This window comes from Bos grunniens, chromosome 22 (genome assembly GCF_055505025.1).
Source record: "Bos grunniens cultivar Pamir isolate PY7600 chromosome 22, Bosgru_T2T1.0, whole genome shotgun sequence".
NCBI classification, from domain to species: domain Eukaryota; kingdom Metazoa; phylum Chordata; class Mammalia; order Artiodactyla; family Bovidae; genus Bos; species Bos grunniens.
In genome coordinates this window covers 212,069-232,915 of record NC_141186.1, presented here as the reverse complement: position 1 = coordinate 232,915, position 20,847 = coordinate 212,069, and the positions used below count along the sequence as shown (strand labels likewise).

General features: G+C 40.2%; 1 long non-coding RNA gene across 1 annotated transcript; it reads left to right on the top strand.

The window, feature by feature from the left end:
- Nucleotides 1-4,572: 4,572 nt before the first annotated feature.
- On the top strand, nucleotides 4,573-10,537 carry LOC147347895 (uncharacterized). Its single transcript, XR_015150811.1, has 2 exons — nucleotides 4,573-4,998; nucleotides 9,238-10,537. It is a non-coding gene; the product is annotated as an uncharacterized LOC147347895 (long non-coding RNA).
- The last annotated feature ends 10,310 nt before the right edge of the window (nucleotides 10,538-20,847 follow it).

The following is a 20,847-nucleotide window of genomic DNA, read 5'->3' as shown; positions in this document are numbered from 1 at the left end:
GATTCCATTTATATGAAATATTCAAAATAGACAAATCCATACAGACAGAAAATAGATGAGTGGTTTCTAAGGGCCAGGGAGCAGGGGAGGAGTGACTGACTGTAATGGGTATGGACTTCATTTTGGGGGGTAATGAAAAGGTTCTGAAATTAGACAGTAGTGCTGGCTTTACGGCCTTGTGAATATATGAAAATGCTGGGTGGTGTGGTGTATGAATTGCACCTTAATTTTAAAAAACAAATCAGGATCCCTTTTAAAAAATTATGCTTTGATTTCTTTAACTCTAGATGTATATAATGAACTTGAAATAGTCCATCTTTAAAGCATACAGTCAAAGCCTTCTTTCCTTTTAACGGAGCATCTTTGCCCCAGAATATAGCAGTAGACAGAATATCCTACCCTGTGAGTTACTGAGATTCATTTTCCCATATGTCTTAGTCCATTCCAGGTGCTATAACAGAACACTTGTGGGGGCGGGGGCTTATAAACAGCAGAAAACTTATTTCTCATAGTTCTAGAGGCCGGAAAGTCCAAGATCAAGGTGCTAGCAGACTCGGTGTCTGCTGGGAACCTGCTTTCTGGCTCAGAGACTCTATGTGTGTCTTCACATGACAAAAGGGCTAAAGGTCACTCTGTAGACTCTTTAATAAAGGACACTAAACCCATTCATGAGGGCTTCCCTGGTGGCTCAGTGGTAAAGAATCCGCCTGCCAATCAGGAAACTCTGGTTCGCTCTCTGGGTCAGGAAGATCCCCTGGAGTAGGAAGTGGCAACCCACTCCAGTATTCTTGCCTGGGAAATCCCACCAACAGAGAAGCCTGGCGGGCTACAATCCATGGGGTGGCAAAGAGTCAGACACAACTGAGCGACTGAGCATGGATGCTCGCAGTCCCATATGTGAATGCTCTCCCTCATGACCTAATTCTCTCAAAGGCCCCACCTACCTCCCTGGGTCATTACCACAGGGTTAGGGTTTCAATTTCGGAATTAGGGGTGACATGAACATTCAATCCATCATAAAGCTCTGTATCTTACTGTTCTTGTTTGTCTGATTTAGTCATCACTTCCTTTCTGTGCTGGCCTACAAGCTCCAGTCTAAAGATATTTACTAACCTAAAGAAGGAAAAAAAAAAGTGATGTACACAATGTTTCTGGAAGACTTTACATATCCTCTGGAGAAAGAAATGGCAACCCATTCCAGTATTCTTGCCTGGAAAACCCCATGGACAGAGGAGCCTGGCAGGTTACAATCGTGGGGTCGCAAAGAGTTGGACATGACTGATCGACTTCACTTTACTTTTACTTTTACAAGAAAAGGGGCAATATTGATTTCCTTCAGACAGGAAAACTGTCTAAAGGGTGGAAGAGACTCTTACCTGGAGAGCCTTTTGTGTCTTTTGAATTTTTAATCATGTGAATGTTTTTAATCATGTGAAGGTAATATCTATTCAAAATAATAATAAAATTTTATAAAATAAATTCACTAAAAATGGTAAAATGAGAAATACCCGAAATTTAAAATCTAGCTAAGTTTTTCTCATATTGTATTTGTGTTTTTAAACTAACTTTGTTACCAACAACTTAAAAAAAGAGACTTATAAAAAAAGCAAATAGATAAAATAAAAAGGGACATATTTAAAATGACTATCTTTGCATTTTCATTCTACTTACTATGAATGTAAATCCCTAAATTAATATAACCAAGGCTAATGTTCAGGCAGAATTCATTGGTATGGCTGAGCAGCCTCTGCTGATTTTGATTGGTTGATAGCATTGCCAGTTGTTAAACATTTTTAATATCACCCTGGATAAAATTCAAGGTCTTCAAACTTTTAAAAAGATCTTGTTAATTCTTTTCTTTTACCATAACTAATAGAAGCCTATATTTCAAAGGTCACTGATATTTGCAAAGATCACTAATTATCTCTCTACTCCAATCAGCCAAACTATAGGGTCAGGCATGGTTTTACCATGCTCCTTGTTGTACATTGCTTGATGCTATCAGGCATTTAATAAATATTTTCTAAATGAATAAATGGTACTCACTGGTTTTTCTCTTTTGCCCAACAACAAACTTATTCCATAAATCCACTAGATTATATGGTAACCTTTACAGCTCCATGAAAGCCACAGGAATTAAGTTTGAAGGGGATATTTCCAGTTTATTTTTATTCAGTTTTCTCTCTCCAGTTTAGGTTTAGGCTTTATTTGTCTGTGTGTTTTATGAACAACATAACAGATTGATAGCATAAGGAATGCATTTTCAATAAAAAAAAAAAGAAAGAGAGAAGTAAGTAAGCATACAGGTTTTTTTTGTTGTTGTTTTTAATTTTCCTTTATTTATGGCTGTGCTGAGTCTTCCTCGCTGCACAGGCTTTTCTATAATTGTGGTGTGCAAGCTTCTCATTGCCAGGGCGTCTCTTGTTGCAGAGACTGGGCTCTAGAGCCTTCTCGTTTAAGTTGTGGTGCATGGGATCAACACAGGCTCAGTAGTTGTGGCACACGGGCTTAGTTGCTCCGCTGCATGTAGGATCTTCCCAGATCAGGGATCAAACCCATGTTACCTGCATTGGCAGGTAGATTCTTTACCACTGAGCCACCAGGGAAGCCCAAGGATACTGATTTTTAAACTTAGCATTACTTGGGATTTTCATTGTACGAGTCAAGTATTGGCTTTAAAGCTCAATCTCATATTAGAAGTAAAGTCACTTTTAAAAACAATCTGGATAGTAAAGGGCAAGATGTAATGTGAAACCTATTCAATGATAGACAATCCAAAAAGTATTTTATATTTAGCCATGTGTGCATGCTCAGTCGTGACTGACTCTTTTGCGACCCCATGAACTATAGCCTGCCAAGTTTCTCTGTCCATGGGATTTTCCAAGCAAGAATATTGGAGTGGGGTGCCATTTCCTTCTCCAGGGGATCTTCCCAACCCAGGGATCAAACCCAGGTCTCCTGCATTGCAGACAGATTCTTTACCAGCTGAGCCACCAGTGAAGCCCAGGATAATATAACAAAAAAGCAAAAAAAAAAAAAAAAAATAACAGCCTCTTCCTTCATCTTGACCTCACTGCCTGAGAACTTTCCTTTCCTTGCCATTTGGTGTGCGATGAGTGGCGCTGATGCCCTAGTAATGGTCCTCACATCTTGAAAGTGCAGCAAGAATCCTTGTAACAACTACTCTGAAAATGGGATTTTCACAATCCTATTGTCAAGAAATCTCGAAAGGTATTAAAAGTAACTATAAAATATAATTATGATATGATATAAGATAGTATTGTTGCTGTTTAGTAACTAAGTCGTGTCTGAATCTTTTGCGACCCCGTGGACTGTAAACCCACCAGGCTCCTCTGTCCATGTGATTTCCCAAGCAAGAATACTGGAGCCAGTTGCCATTTCCTTCTTCAAGGGATCTTCCTGACCCAGGGATTGACCCCCTGTCTCCTGCTTGGCAGATGTATTCTTTTCCACTGAGTCACCAGTGATGGTCATATAAGATAGTATAGCATAAAATAATGTAGCACAATGTCGTATACTAATTATATGATATTAATATTAAAAAGGAACTAACTGTAAAATGAGGTATCACACATGGTACTAGGATAAGAAAACGGTCTTAGCTGCTCCCCTACCTCACACATTAGATCCCTGGCTGTGATGGTATGGCTCTTTTTTCTTGAAGAGCTGAAGCAAGTGATGTGGGACAGATATATATACTAATATATATATATATATATATATATATATATATAATAGATTTGAAAAAAAAAAAGCAACCCAGGAACCTACTGTATAGCACAAGGAACTATATCCAATATCTTATTATAACCTACAGCGGAAAAAAATCTAAAACAGAATATGTGTGTGTGTGTGTGTGTGTGTATACATATATAAATCAATATGCTTGATACATAAAAGATTGTAAAATAACAATGCTTCAATTTAGAAATTTTTTTAAAAAAGAGAAAGATACTGGGCGATTACCAAATTCATGTACAGTTAATTCTTCCATGGATTATCTACTTTTTGGATTATTCCCAGCACCTTTTAAATTCCAAGGGGATTTCCCCCAGCTGTTAAGCATTCTTCTCAGTCATCTACCCACCTTCAACTGGTAGAAATTCAAGGAATGCAAATTCGTTTTCTATTAGACTAAATAAACACAATTAGAAAGGAGAATCCCCCAAGGGAAGAACACCTATCAAAGCCAAATATAAATTATCTTTGACTGTTATAATCAGGGAAATAGATGAGAAACCAATGTAATTATCTTTTTAATCTCTAGAGGAAAAGGTTTGAATATTTTCTTTTATAGATTTCTTCAGTGCTTTATAATCCTAATGTTCTTTTATGTTAATTCTAAATCACTGTTCTTCAGTCTGAGCCTGTTCTCTTCTTTTGGGCATCCATGACAATAATTGAGCTGACCTCAATCCTTGCAAATGTGCTTCCTGTCCTTGTTAATGTACAAACATGGTAACTTTATGCTTTGTAATTTAATTGTTGTATATCTAATGATTTACCCCTCATGCTTATTATTTTTAACATCACTATGATATTTTCTAACAGGGGTCCCCAACCTCTGGGCCACAGACCCATTGGTACCTCTCATCAGATCAGCAGTGGCATCACATTAGAAATAAAGTGCACAATAAATGTAATGCTGTAGTTTTTCCAGGAGTCATGTATGGATGTGAGAGTTGAACCATAAAGAAGGCTGAGTGATGAAGAATGGATGCTTTTGAACTGTGGTGTTGGAGAAGACTCTTGAGAGTCCCTTGAACTGCAAGGAGATCAAACCAGTCAATCCTAAAGGAAGTCAGTCCTGATTATTCATTGGAAGGACTGATGCTGAAGCTGAAACTCCATACTTGGGCCACCAGATGTGAAGAGCCGACTCATTAGAAAAGACTGATGCTGGGAAAGATTAAAGGCAGGAGGAGAAGGGGACGACAGAGGACCAGAGGGTAGGAAAACATCACTGACCCAATGGAGGTGAGTGTGAGCCAGCTCCAGCAGATGGCGAAGGACAGGGAAGTCTGGCATGCTGCAGCCCATGGAGTTGCAGAGTCAGAATGACTGAGTGACTGAACTACAATAAAATGCAATGTGCTTGAATCACCCCGAAGCCATCCCTACCTGCCTGTTCCCCCCGTCCATGGAAAAATTCTCTTCTATGAAACTGATCCCTGGTGCCAAAAAGTTTGGGGACCACCGTTTATAAAATTAGCTACCATGAGTACAATGAGTCATACACTCTTTTAGGAATTTTATACATATTTTCATTTCTTTAATCTTCCCAGTAACTCTAAATTTCGATATAATTATTCAATCAATGTGACTCTGAATGGCCTCACTCCCAAAGCCCCCATGCATCCTTAATGCCGTATTTTCTCTTATCATGTTGCTGAGCTGATTCACTATTGTGAGGCATTTGGGGTTATTTCTGATTTACTGTAGTGATAATTATATCCCATAAACATTTCTTCCCTCATCATCCTGGGTCCCCACATAGCTCAGTTTCTACAGAGTAGCACGTAGCACTGCCCAAAGTAATTTTAAAGATGAATACCAATTTTCATGTTGTCTCTCAAAGAAAAATCACAGGGAATCCAATTCGGAACTCATAACACTACTTACCAGATCCCCTTTCTTCATTCTCCAGTTCTCTCACACTGTATAACTGCTGGAAAGGCAGTTACAGTCTGAACCTCCACAGACTGCCTACACGCCAAAACCCTGCAGCTCTCCTGTCTCCATATGCCCCCCACTGGCTCCTTGTTTTAGAGATCACTGCAGCATCGTGGGCTGGTCCTTCCCCTGGCCCTCACCACTCTGGTCTGGCTTCTCTATCATTCTAATAACCCATCCCCAAAGGAAAGAAGTCTCATATTATGTTAGTTAGAAATATGGACTGTGCAGAAACAGGCGGAGAGGAAATCTGGGAACATTCATACATGAATACACTTTATTCACTTATTTGTAAATTAAGGTTTCTGATGTTTTTTTTTTTTTCTTTTTTTTTCATTTGAGAGTCCCCCCTCCCCCTTGAATGATAGTGTCCAAAGTGAGATTGATGAGTGCTGAAAAGATCTGGTAACAGTGAATAGTTTTTGTTTTATTTAAAAATCTTTGGTTTGGCTGCACTGGGTCTTTGTTGCAACACAGGCTTTCTCCAGTTGTGGCATGTGGGCTCTTAGTTCCCCGAGCAGGTTATCAACCCTAGTCCCTTGCATTGGAAGGCAGATTCTTTTTATTTATTTGTTTATGGTTGAGCTGCGTCTTCGTGGCTGTGTGCAGGCTTTCCCTAGTTGTCGTGAGCATGGGACCACTCCTCCCTACTTGCAGGACACAGTCTTCCTACTGCAGTGGCTTCTCTGGTTGCAGAGCACAGGCTCTAGGGTGCTTGTGCTTCAGGGGCTGTGGCATGTGGGCTCAGGAGTTGTGGCTCTCAGGCTTACTTGCCTTGCAGCAGGTGGAATCATCCCAGACCAGGGATGGAACCCATGTCCACTGCACTGGCAGATTCTTAACCACTGGACTTCCAAGGAAGGTTTTAATCAAGAAGTACTCCAACTAATTAAAAAAATAGATCCTATGATTACAAAGAAGTTGACTTGTCATAAGGCTTAAAATACATTTTTACTTTGTATGCCTTTTTTTTTTTTTTTAAAGGGCTTCCCTGGTGGCTCAGATGGTAAAAGCGTCTGCCTGTAATGTGGGAAACCCAGGTTCGATTCCTGGGTCGGGAAGATCCCCTGGAGAAGGAAATGGCAATCCACTCCAGCACTCTTGCCTGGAAAATCCCATGGACAGAGACGCCTGATAGGCTACAGTCCATGGGGTCGCAAAGAGTTGGAAATGCCTTCACTTTCACTTTCATGCCTTTTTAGGTGGTCAATGTATTTTATGATTAAAACTAAAGTATTATAAAATTCTGATTACTTTATACTAACTAGAAAATATCTATTGATGAAATGCAATAGTGTATAAAATACAAGTAGCCCCAAACTTTCCTGTTTTCTCTTCTCTAATGGACTAAAGAAGAAAAACAGAGGTTTAGACTCTGATAACAGCTCCTTCCGCTGCTAGCTGTTCCCATAAGAACCTTTCTTTTGATTTTGGCCAGCTCTCACGCTCTCATCTTTGATGAGTCACTAATCTTGGGACTGGTTTGGGGTCATCACTGGGGAAAATTGTGAAGTAACCCAAGTGTTTGTTTGGTATGCCCCAGATTGCTTTGGCATGTACTTCCTGTCTCTGGCACTCTTTTTTTTTTTTTTTTTCCAGGTCCTCCTATCAACTTTTCCTTTCCAATCATATCAATCATTTACATATTAGTAGGACTTTAACTCGGAGAAGGCAATGGCACCCCACTCCAGTACTCTTGCCTGGAAAATCCCATGGGCTGAGGAGCCTGGTAAGCTGCAGTGCATGGGGTCGCTAAGAGTCAGACACAACTGAGCGACTTCACTTTCTTTTTTCACCTTCATGCATTGGAGAAGGAAATGGCAACCCACTCCAGTGTTCTTGCCTGGAGAATCCAAGGGATGGGGGAGCCTGGTGGGCAGCCATCTATGGGGTCGCACAGAGTCAGACACGACTGAATCGACTTAGCAGCAGCAGCAGCAGGACTTTAACTGGACCTTCCCAGGTGGTGCTAGTGGTAAAGAATCCACCTGCCAATGCAGGAGACCCAAAAGACACAAGTTCGATCCCTGGGTCGGGAAGATCCCTAGGAATAGGAAATGGCACCTCATCCCAGTATTCTTGCCTGGAAAATTCCATGGACAGAGGAGCCTAGCGGGCTCAGCAAAGAGTCAGACAAGAGTGAGTGACTGAGAACACACACACACAGGACTTTAACCCTATATACTCCCCCTTCTCAGAGATATTTGCTTGTATTGCCTTATCTCTAATTGTGAATGCAAAGGTTTGTTTCTGGTCCTGGAGTTTTAATCACTAATGAGCTGATGTAAACTATGGGCGAAGACTGACTGCCCAGGTGTCTTCTCTTAAGGTTGTACAGACAGTCCGTGGCTTAAGATGCTTTGGCTTAGCAACTTTTTGGCTTTACAGTGATGCAAAAGTGATAGACGTTCAGTGGACACCATATTTAAAATTTTGTATTTGGGTTTTTTTGGGGAGGGGTGGCTAGCCATGTGCAGTAGGATACTTATTTATGGTTCTGGGCAGCCACTGAGCCACAGCTCCCAGTCAGCCACTCGGTCACAAGAGTACAGGCCAAATACACTTAAAACCATCAGTACCCAGACAGCCATTCTGGTTTCACATTCAGTGTGCTTGTATACATGCTAAGTTGTGTCAGTCATGTCCAACTCTGTGCAACCCCATGGCCTGTAGCCCACCAGGCTCCTCTGTCTATGGAACTCTCCAGGCAAGAATACTGCAGTGGGTTGCCATTCCCTTCTCCAGGTGTAGTAGTCAATAAATTACATGAACTAGTCAACGCTTTCTTCTAAAATAGGCTTTGTGGTAGATGATTTTGCCCAACTGTAGGTTCATGTGAGGGCTTCCCTGGTGGCTCAGTGATAAAGAATACCTCTGTCAATGCAGGAGACTCAGGTTTGATTCCTGGGTCAGGAAGATCCCATGGAGGAGGGTACAGCAACCCACTCCAGTATTCTTGCCTGGAGAATCCCATGGACACAGGAGCCTGCTGAGCTACAGTCTATGGGGTCACAAAACAGCTGGACATGACTGAGCGACTAAACAACAGCAAGGAGCATCAGGGTTCATGTAAGCGTTCTGAGCACGTTAAGGTAGACTGGGCTAAGCTAGGATGTTTGGTAGGTTAAGTGTATTATGTGCATTTTTAATTTATGATACTTTCAACTTATGATGGATTAATTGGGATATAGCCCCATCAGAAGTTAAAGATCTACATTTTACAAGTCTGTATATATTCTCAGTTTATGACTATGACCAGCTCCCAAATTTTTCTGTAACTCCGAGTTTTGAGGTCAAGTACATGTCTATGTCCACACCGGCCTTGATTGGGCTCACACACACATGTGAGAAAGAACAGGTAGGTGGCAAAACATGGGGTGTACTTGTTAGGGAAAGAAATGCATGCAATTCGTTAAGAATAAGTTACTAAACTCACTTTCTATGCAGTTCTTTATCTCTTTCCTAATGCGTCTCTGGTGTCAGACTAAACCTGGAGCTTTTTTTTTTTTTTTTTTTTTTGCTTTGCTTTTTTTTTTTTTCCAGTTTGACAAATGGATGGACACTCAGAGGAGAAGAATCCTGACAGTCCTGTTAGAACGCTGCTCCCTGTCACAGCAAAAGTTCTGCTGTTGAAAGCTTCAGGAGAAAATTCCAGCAGAAGCTCTGGATTTTACGACCAAGCTCCCAAAGGTGTTATCTTTATACATCTTTTCTTTCCTGGACCCCCAAAGCCTTTGTCACTGTGCACAGGCACAGATAAAGAAGCAGGGTTCGGTGTTTTGTAAAGACAGCCTAGAAAACACTGAACCTTCAGGGAAAAAAGAAAACATGCATACAAAACCGAGCACCGACAAGATGCTCACCACGTTTCGTTTGCACAGTTTGGATTGGCCCCATCTCTTTGTGTCTGGCTGTGCAGTTAGTGCTCAAAGGGGAGAAAAAGTAAGCCATTGCTAAGTGTCCGTAAAATAGTATTAGCCAGTTGGGGAAATATATACACATGTATATAATGGTTCATCATCAGAATAGCCTTATATTGCACAGCAGAGGACCATAGTAAAACTTAAGAGTGTAGAGTGCAGGCCATTCATAAATAGAAAAGCATGAAATAAGGTGCTAATGTGATAAATACAGAAGCATGTGAGACTAAAGGAGTTCAGAGTGGGCAAATGTGCTCACAGGTTGGAAAAGCATCTGACCATTATTTTCTTACAAATAATTTCACGGTGTATTCAAGTAATTTTTTAAGATATAAAATTGATAGTCATTTTGTTGATTTCTTTTCATAGTCTAGAAAGACCAGAAATTCCCTGTTACTGTGCATTCACAGGGTAACTTTAGTTTTTAAAATTAAGAAAATGAAAAAAAAATTAAGAAAATGAATGCAGTAAGATAGATGACATATTTAATAATTGGTGCTGGGACAATTGGGCAGTATCTGAAAAAAAATTCTAGAAGGATAAAAGATTGATATGAAATTATGGAAAACCATTCCCTACTCAAAGGAGGGAATTCCCTGGTCCAGTGGTTAAGTCTCTGCTCTTTCACTGCTGAGGGCAGAAGTTCAATCCCTGTTTGGGGAAATAAGATCCTGTAAGCCACCAGGCATGACTAAAGGGGAAAAAATGTAATTAAAGGAAATCTAGGGAAGGAAGACTTTGTGAGTAATCTATAATATTCAGAGCCTCAAGAGAAAATGTATAACTTAAAATCTTTATTTATTTTATACATTTTGTATATATATTATATATGATTTATATATAAAGAAAGCAAGAAAGCAAGATTTTAAGTTGTGATTATAAAAGTTAAAATTTTCTCCATTGAGAAGAAAACTGTAAATAAATACAGACAGTAAACAGGAGGGAGCTCCCTGGGAGTGGTTAGGACTCAGTGCTTTCACTGATGAGGGCTCAGGTTCAGCCCCTGGCCGGGAGACTATGAACCCACAAGCTGCTGCAGTGTGGCCCCCCAAAATTAAAATAAACCGGGGAAAAACATATTGCCAGCAAAGGGGTAATTTTCTTATTTTTTAAAGAACGATTATAAATCTACATTAAGAAGAAAAAAAAAGCAAAGCCTAGCAGAAAAATGAGCAAAGGAAGTGAACAAATAGTTCACAGAAAGAAAAGCAGATGTTTCGAAAATAGATAAAATGCTTAGCCTCATTTTCATGCCATCGTTTGTGACTCAGATGGATTGAGTTTCTTTTTTTAGTTTCTTTTTTAATGATAACATTTTATATTGTTAGGGGTGTGGGGAAACAAGCACCTTCATATGTTGCACCTTCATAGATAAATTGATGCAAACACCAAGGAGAACAATTTGGTAGTACCCAATTTTTAAATAAAGATTCCTGGACATTCCCTGGCGATCCAGTGGCTTTCACTACCAAGAGTGTGAGTTTGATCCCTGGTCGGGGAACTGAGATCCTGCAAGCCATGAGACATGGCTAAAAACTTTAAAAATCTTTTTAATTAAAAAAAAACAAGATTACCTTTGGCCAGTAGTTCCACTTCTTGGAATTTGTCTGATGGGTATACTTCAACACATGCAAAATGTATGTCTATATAAGAATATTGCATCATTGTTTGTAGTAGCAAAAGGTTGGAAACAATGGAAATGTCTGCTAATAGCAGACTGGTTGCAACTATCTCCTCAATATATCATCAATAAAACAACAAAGGTGCAGAATTATCCTCCCACTTTGGAAGAATAAAAGAATGTATCCATATTTGTTGCTCTTCTGGAATGGCACACAAGAAGCCAGTAACAATGGTTACATTCACAGAGGGAAATGAGTGGCTATATGACAAGGATGAGAGAGGCTTTTTTTTTTTTACTTTTTTTACAGTGTGCCCCTTGGTATCTTTGAATTTAGAATTGATGTACACATATTATTCTAAAATTGAAACAATTTATTTTTTTAAAAAAACATAGTGTTTTAAATGCCCAGTAATAGAGTATCATTCTGCCATATAAAAAATTATTAGGCAGTCATTAGAAAACATGTTTTGGAAGAACAGAGATGCTTATTATGTGTAAAATGAAGGAAGCATGATTTTAAATTGCATGCAGTTTCCCAATTTTGCTCTCATATATACCTGAAAAACAGAAAGGAAAATAACTCTACCAGCTTGTTGATAATGTTTGGTCATCTCTGATTGACAGGGTTCTGGGTATTGTTTTTCTTCAGGTTTCTCAGAATTTTCCATGTTTTTCACAATGAGAATGTTATCATTCCAGGGAGATGTGATACGAAATAGATAATCTTATCATCTATGTGTACCATATGTCAATCTTGGTAGATTTCAACATTTTATTTTATTTCCCAGAACTGACTGTGAGGCAATTGTTCTTTAGCTAGATTTAAAGTAAACAATAAAGTCATTGCACCAAGATGAGCTTTGAGCTGTTTGAAAATGTGGTGGCGGTTGTCTTACAGTTTTGAAAGAGCTTCCCCACCCTCAACTTTCCTCATTCCTGTTTAGTTTTAAACAAACAAAAAGCAGCAAAAATCAAAAACAAAGCAAAATTTTATCTATCCCCTGTGCAGGGGAGGGGGAACCCCAACTTAACTACCCAGGTCTAAACCCGATCTAAGTTAAAAGAGGAAAAGGATGAGAGTTGAGAAAAACTTTCTCCCCATCCCCTCCCTCCCAAACCCCACATCTTGATTGAATTAACTAACCATATGAGGATTAAGGGCAGTGCAGTTTCATTCTGGGTTGCACAAAGTGGTTGTGATCTCTGTTTCTGCCTGCAGTGTTGTATAAGATCCTCTAAGCCTTTTCCTCCATCTAGATCCTGAACCTACTGTTTCTCCTATTTGTGCCCCACCTCTGCTTCCCTCTCCCCTACATGCCTTATCTTCAGCCCATAAAATAATCCTGGACATAACACACTGGCCACCTGATGCGAAGAGCTGACTCATTTGAAAAGACCCTGATGTTGGGAAAGATTGAAGGCAAGAGGAGAAGGGGACAACAGAGGATGAGATGGTTGGATGGCATCACCAACTCAATGGACATGAGTTTGGGTAACTTTGAAACTCGGTACACAATGGATGGAAGGAGGGAGGAAGACAGACAGATAGATAAACAGATGGATGGGTAGTGAGTTCCATTACAGAGTGTTCTGCTCCTTTTGGGGGCACTCAAACATTATTTATTATTGAGTTAACCTTGAAAAAGAGGCCAGTTTTCCAAAGATGAAATGAATGTGAAGACTAGCTACCATCTCTGCAATTCATGTTAAGAGATATGGAATGCCTAGTCTGAACTTTATATATGGACTTGACTCTAGTTTCTACTAAGACTTATTTAAAACCTGGAATAAATTATTTTAAAAACTACTACACATAATACGGTCACCTCCACCATTTGCTGGATATGTAGGATTGACCATAATGCTATGAAAGTGGAATGTACAGAATACTTTTTAAAAAATGTATTAATTTGGCTGCACCAGGTGTCAGTTGCAGCACGTGGAATCCAGTTCCCCAACTAGGGATCAAACCCTGGCCCCCTGCACTGAAAGCATAGAATCTTAGCCACTAGACCACCAGGGAAGTCCCCAGGACAAATACTTAATGCTTCATTGAATCTTAAAGGCTATTTAGGACACATCAATATAGTATTAGTCATTGTGTTCCCTTTATATATTTAGGTAAATCATAAGCATGAAGGGAAAACAGAGGCATATCATGAAAAAAATAAGCAATGTGCCAACTGGAGTTTCTGTAGCCTTCATACAATGTTCATATGCAGACTCCCAGAGATCCTTCAGTTCAATTCAGTTCAGTCACTCAGTCGTGTCTGACTCTTTGTGACCCCATGAATCGCAGCACACCAGGCCTCCCTGTCCATCACCAACTCCCGGAGTTTACCCAAACTCGCGTCCATTGAGTTGGTGATGCCATCCAACCATCTCATCCTCTGTTGTCCCCTTCTCCTCCTGCCTTCATTCTTTCCCAACATCAGGGTCTTTTCAAATGAGTCAGCTCTTCGCATCAGGTGGCCAAAGTAATGGAGTTTCAGCTTCAACATCTGTCCCTCCAATAAACACCCAGGACTGATCTCCTTTAGGATGGACTGGTTGGATCTCCTTGCTGTCCAAGGCACTTTTAAGAGTTTTCTCGAACACCACAGTACAAAAGCATCAAATCTTTGGCACTCAGCTTTCTTTATAGTCCAACTCTCACATCCATACATGGCTACTGGAGAAACCATAGCCTTGGCTAGACGGACCTTTGTTGGCAAAGTAACATCTCTTCTTTTTAATATGCTGTCTAAGTTGGTCATAACTTTCCTTCGAAGGAGTAAGCATCTTTTAATTTCATGGCTTCAATCATCATCTGCAGTGATTTTGGAGCCCAGAAAAATAGTCAGCCACTGTTTCTCCATCTATTTTGCCATGAAGTGATGGGACTGGATGCCATGATCTTAGTTTTCTGAATGTTGAGCTTTAAGCCAACTTTTCCACTCTCCTCTTTCATCAAGAGGCTCTTTAGTTCTTCTTGACTTTCTGCCATAAGGGTGGTGTCACCTGCGTATCTGAGGTCATTGATATTTCTCCCAGCAATCTTGATTCCAGCTTGTGCTTTCTCCAGCCCAGCATTTCTCATGATGTACTCTGCATATAAGTTAATAAGCTGGGTGACAATATACAGCCTTGATGTACTCCTTTTTCCTATTTGGAACCAGTCTGTTTTTCCATATCCAGTTCTAACTGTTGCTTCCTGACCTGCATACAGGTTTCTCAAGAGGCAGGTCAGGTGGTCTGGTATTCCCATCTCTTTCAGAATTTTCCACAGTTTGTTGTGATCCACACAGTCAAAGGCTTTGGCATAGCCAGAGATCTTTAGGAAGTTCCAAAGTCTTATATGAAGCTTAGTTTCCCCATTTGCAAGGGGAGAATGTTAATTATACTACCCTTCAGGTTGTGACAAGGATGGTTAATAGGTGCTCAATAAATATTAGTTGACTTGGATTCTGTCTGAATTAACATTAAAAAAAAGAAAAGAAAAGAAAAAGGAGTACCCAAAGCCAGTGCTCTGTGAGAACCTGGAGGGATGGGATGGGGAGGGAGGTGGAAGTGGTGTTCAGGTTGGAGGGGACACATGTATACCTATGGCCAATGTATGGCAAAACCATCATAATGTTGTAATTATCCTCCAATTAAAAAAAAAATCTTCCTGCCTTGTTAGGAAGCACTTAAGGTAAGAGGTAACTTGGTTGTGATTTGGAAAAAAGGACCAAAAAGAAACTACTTGTGAATTCCAGGCCTGGTTTATCAAGTTAAAATTATATTTGCTCTGATTCATTCATGAATGAATCCATGAATCCACTTCCCCAGTGGCTCAGTGGTAAAGAACCCGCCTGCAGTGCAGAGAAGTAGATTCGATCCCTGGGTCAGGAAGATCCCTTGGAGGAGGGCATGGCAACCCACTCCAGAAAAAAAAATAAAGAAGTTCTCTCAGTACCAGGGTGACGGCTCAAAACCTAGAGAAAGTGGACATGTAACCTGAATAGTTTTTTAACATTGTTTCTCCAGGTGAGCTGGCATTGGAGGAATTTAACTGAACTGGATCACCTCTGGATGCTAAAATGTTTATGGTTTAACTGGTATATCGATGTCTCCCCAACTCCCTATGAGCAGGGTGTATGGAAGAAGCATTATATTCAAATGGTGAAAGAACTCCATGTTACCAAGCCCAAGGTAAATTTGGGAAAAGAAGAATTACTAACATCAGCTACTTAGGAATTCTAGAACTAAGTTGGAGAAGGCCATTGTTTCAAAAGAAATATACCATGACTTCAAAATTCCCTTGTTCTAAGAACTTAACAGCTCTTTTCAAGATATCCATGTTAGTTGAAAGTAATCTGACACAAACCACAGTTCCACCAGGTTATGACTTGGAGCTCCTCATTCTCTCCAGATTCCTGGATTTCTGTGTCTCTGATGCCTACAGTACACAATTCTGACACTGGGATTCTGTGGGTAATGTGCAGTATTTATTACCTATGGGTCATCAAATTTTACTTAACTAATTCAAATTTTCTGTGATTCTACCAGGCAAACTGAATGTTTATGTTTCTATCATTAATAAAGAAAAGTTTGCAAAAAATTAGTAATTAGGAAATGGCATAATGGGCATATTAAAGTTCTTTTCACTTTAGAAACTAGCAATGTAAAGTCCTTACATAGAATTGTAAACAGTAAACAGTATGAGCATAAATTTTTCTAGTGGTTTTCTATGCATTGCAACCAAAGTTTATGTTCATTCTTATAGTCACAGTTAATTAGATAACTTATGGGAAATTTGTATGAGCTTTTTCTTTATGGCATGATCTATATACATGCACAGTTGTGCATCATGTTGTATAATAGAAGAATTCCTGAAAATTATGTGTAAATTACAATTTTAAAATTATTTTTAGGCCAGGCTGGAGCCGGGTTCCGGCCGCGATCGGCGGCAGCTCGGCCCGGAGACGGCGCGGCCCGGCGGCGGGGCCCCCGCGAGTCCAGGGCCGCCGCGGACCCCCGATGTGGCCGCGAGGAGCCCGGGGCGCGCGGCCGATACTTTAAAAAAAAAATTATTTTTAAAACCACGGGAATTTTTTTTATTTATAGAAAAGCTGCAGTGAGTCATTTTTGAATTGGAGAATCCTTTTGAAAGATGAATAGTTGGCTCTTAACATGCTGATTTACGTTTCATTTTATTGTGTTTACTTGAAGTAGAAACCCTCTACATTTAATATAGTAATAAACTGCATAATTAATATTGTTATAATTACAATGATAAAAGCAGTCTTTCTGATTTCAATGATGGCTGTTCTTCATGAGAATTTCTTTTAAAAAGAAAAATGTAAAGTGCAGTGGTGGAAGAGTTATTTTAAAAATTACAATAGCTATGACTCCTTTTATCACAAGGCTTTCCTTAACTCTCATTCAACATCACTCATAGCCAGGGAAAGGCTTCAATAGCTGACGCGTGGGCTGTTCTGGGACAGAGGAGAGAAAAGTGATCAACCAGGTTGTAGAATGAAAAAAGGTTTTGAGTATTGTATGTAATACTGATTTTAATACTTGGTCTTCAACAATAACTCTTTTTCCAGAAACCATTTATGCACTTCCCTGGTGGCTCAGATGGTAAGGAACCCACCTGCAATGCAGGAGATGCAGGTTTGATCCCTGGGTTGGGAGGATCCCCTGGAGAAGAGAATGGCCACCCACTCCAGTATTCTTGCCTGGAGAATCCCCATGGTTGGAGGAGCTTGGTGGGCTACAGTCTGCAGGATCATAAAGAGTCGGACATGATTGAGCAACTGTTGGGGGCCAGCGTGAGGCACTCCGCCCGTGGCAAGGGTCATGAGGAAGGAGGCTCGACATACACAAAGGCGGGATGGAGCCCCAGGAGTCCCCCTGGAAATCCTCGAGCATCTACCCCCATAACCAGAGCCTGCCTACTTTACTACTTTGTACTCTCACCTACACCTCTGACTTTATGGGGGGCTGTCCCCCACCACCTCCTTCAGAGAAGGAGTTAATTTAGAGCTCCAGTTAACAAAAACTCCTGGGTGCGACAAGGGTGTTTTAACCTACAAACTCCTCTGAAGGTTCTCTAGCCTGCCTGACAGGCTTGTCGGGCCACATGTGATTGCTCACAGCCTCCCAACCGTGAGAGGCACGAGATGCTTTAAACCTTCTAAAAACAGGTTCCCTAGAAAAGTTAGAAAACCATTAGTATAAGTATAGTGGGCTGATTAGAAATTGTATTGGTGAAGGGTTTTTCATTTGTTGAGCCAATGTTTGTTGCTAAGTCTCCACATTCCCTGCCCTTACACACATTAATGAATATATAGAAGAAATAAGTATTAACCTTTGATATTAATCACGTTAGACCTTAGGCTAAGTAAATTCTTTCCTTAATTAAAACCCACTACACCCCCACCCTATAGGAATGTAACTTTATCTGGTACCTTCGGAAGGTGGAGTCTTTTTGAAGAATAATCACCCCTGGAGAAATAAGTGTCCTGGTTGACTGACCGCTGTCACAAGGAGAGGGTCATAAATCGTCAGCAGGCCCCCTGGCCAGAAGATGATGTAACACCCCTAAGACCTCTGTATACATTTGTATGAAGCACCTGACTTTGATAAAAGTCAGGACTGCTGACCCCACATGACTTTTGTATAACACCTCAGTGTATAAAAACAGACCCTGGAAAATAGAGAATTGAGATCAGTTTCTCGAAATACCGGTCTCCCCATGTCGCTCTCTCTCTCAAACTCTGGCTGAGTCTCCATCTGGAGTGTGGAACCCGCCATGCTTACTAATTATGCCTGGGCTTCTAAGATCCGAACCGGGAGGCCTCAGTGTCTCCTCTCCTTTGGGAGAATGGAAGGACGCCTGTGGCCTACATAAGTGGTGCAAGCTTCTCGTCTTGAAGTTTTATTGGTCTCCCGCGTAAACCAAGCTACTCAGCCTCTTTTCTCCACTGAATTTTCCTACTGAGCTATCCTCATTCTATTACTCTTTACATCTCTAATTAATATCTAATTGAGGCTATTGTATCCTTATCCTCGCCGACGCCGTCCCCGCTTCGAACTCCCTGGATCAGCCGGGGCTGGACCTCGGCAAGCAACTAACACACACATATTTTAAGATGATGAATAGTTCTGATACAAGAAAATTGCCACATTGTTGCTTAGTATTTCATTTCTTTAGGGAGTAGTTTGTTATAGTAAATTTCAGTTTTTCTATTAAAGAAAAAGTTGGCAAATTAAACCTGGTAAGATATAAAAAGGAATAATACATGATGACCAAGTGGGATGTATCCAAGGAGAGTAAGGTTGGCATAATATTAAAAAATCAGTCCATGTAATTCACAGAATAAAAGACAAAAGATGTCTGGTTATTTCAATATATGCAAACAAAAGCATTTAAAATTTTTTCATCATTTGCCATTTAAAAAAGTCTCAAATGGCTTTGGGTAAAGGGAACAAAGTTTTTGTTTACTTAACAGAAAAGTCATCAGTTTTCATTATTATCTATTCTGTTAATGGGTCAAATATTTTGTACTTTTCAGAATTAATGATGTTTATTTATGTATATAGTTACGAGCATTCATGCCCAAATTTTCTCCCCTGAAAATGCTTTTTTATTATCATGTATTCTTTATTACCAGTGGTGTTAAACAAGACCTCTTCCAGCAAAAATAGATTTCATTCACTATAAACTCAGAAAAATGAAATGAATGTCCATCTTATTTTATTTTTTTGGCCACCCCGTGTGACTTGGGCTCTTAGTTCCCTGACCAGGGATTGAACTCCTGCTCTTGGCAGTGAAAGTGTGGAGTCCTCATCACTGGACCACCAGGGAATTCCTTGAATGTCCATTTTAAGTGAGATCCACACTATGCTGTGCTTAGTTGCTCAGTCGTGTCCAACTCTTTTCAGCCCCATGGCCTGTAGCTTACCAGGCTCCTCTGTCCATGGGGATTCTCCAGGCAAGAGTACTGGAGTGGGTTGCCAGGATTCACACAAAACACTGAACACTAATCTTGTAATGAGCCACTGATTATATAAAAGTAAAATGTCTTCTTACTCTACTACTTACAATCACTCACGAAATCAGTAAATATGTATTAAATACTGTTATGTGCTAGCTGCTAAGGGTACAATGGTCTTAACCCCACTTTCTGGGAGCCTAGTCTATGGCCCAGGACACAAACAGTTACCACACTGAATATGAAGTACTATCCTGTAAGAGAAATATGCACAAAGAAAGAGTAGTTGAAACAAGGATAAGAAACTAACTGATTCTGCTTGGAGGAACTTGGGGAATTTTTAAATTTTCACAAACAATTTAAGCAAACCAATTTACTGAGCAAAGCTTCCCTAATCTCTTAAAAGAAAAAAAAATTAAACCTTTAATAGCTTCTCAACGTAGCAGTATCTCTTCCCTTAGGCCACAACCCCATAAAAACCCTTACGAATTTTATATACAAAAAACAAAACACAAAACAAGACTTTCATTTTGGGCAATTAAAAAATAGACTTTCAAAAAAAAAAAAAAAAAGACTTTCATTTCCCATTTCTTTAGGAATGGCTGAAGTTTTGATAATTGATAAAATCTATAGTTTACCCCTACATAATGGAAATTATTTCTGTGTTTTAGATAGGTAGAACAGGGTACTGTTTTTAAGAATGTATATTGTTATGAACAAACTAACTGCAGTTGTGGAATAACTGTATAATGATATGGCAGGAGAGGTGGCGACACAGGATAGAGAAGCTCACTGTGTGGCCTGAAGCTGGAGAGTCCTGGATTCAAATTCTGACCCTGGGTCTTACTGCTTATGTCTTCACAGTAGTAGTGGAAAAATTTATCAGTTTATCCTTCCTTCAGTTTTCTCTTCTGTAAAATGGAAGCAGTTACGATTACCTTTTAAAGTTATTATGAAGGTTAAATAAAGTAATGTCGGAACGGGACTTTCCTGGTGGTCCAGTGGTTAAGACTCTGTGCTTCCAATGTAAGTGGTGCAGGTTCGATCCTGGTAGGGGGAACTAAGATCCCACATGCCTCACTGTATAACCCCCCTCAAAAAATAATAAGGTAGGAATACTTCCTGAGACAGTGCCTGGCACATACAAGTACCTCTGGGTTGGTGGCTGCTATAATCACTGCCACCATTATCAGTGCCATCATGGTGATGATGATTTTTTTTGAAGGATTTATTTATTTACTCATTTTTGGTTACATAGGGTCTTCGTTACTGCCCTTGGGCATTCTGTAGTTGCAGTGAACAGGGGCTATTCTTTACCTTCCGTGCTCAGGATTCTTACTGAGATGGCTTCTCTTGTTGCAGAGCACAGACTCTAGAGCTCTGGCTCAGTGGTTGTGGCACATGGGCATATGGAATCTTCCTGGACCAGGGATTGACCCAGCGTCCCCTGCATTGGCAGGCAGATTCTTAATCACTAGGCCACCAGGGAAGTCCATGTTCTTTGTTTTACTTTTGTTATTATTATAGTGTTTTGAGAACAGAAATAATTTTCTCCTTCTGCTGCTGCTGCTGCTAAGTCTCTTCAGTCGTGTCTGACTCTGTGCGACCCCATAGACAGCAGCCCACCAGGCTCCCCTCTCCCTGG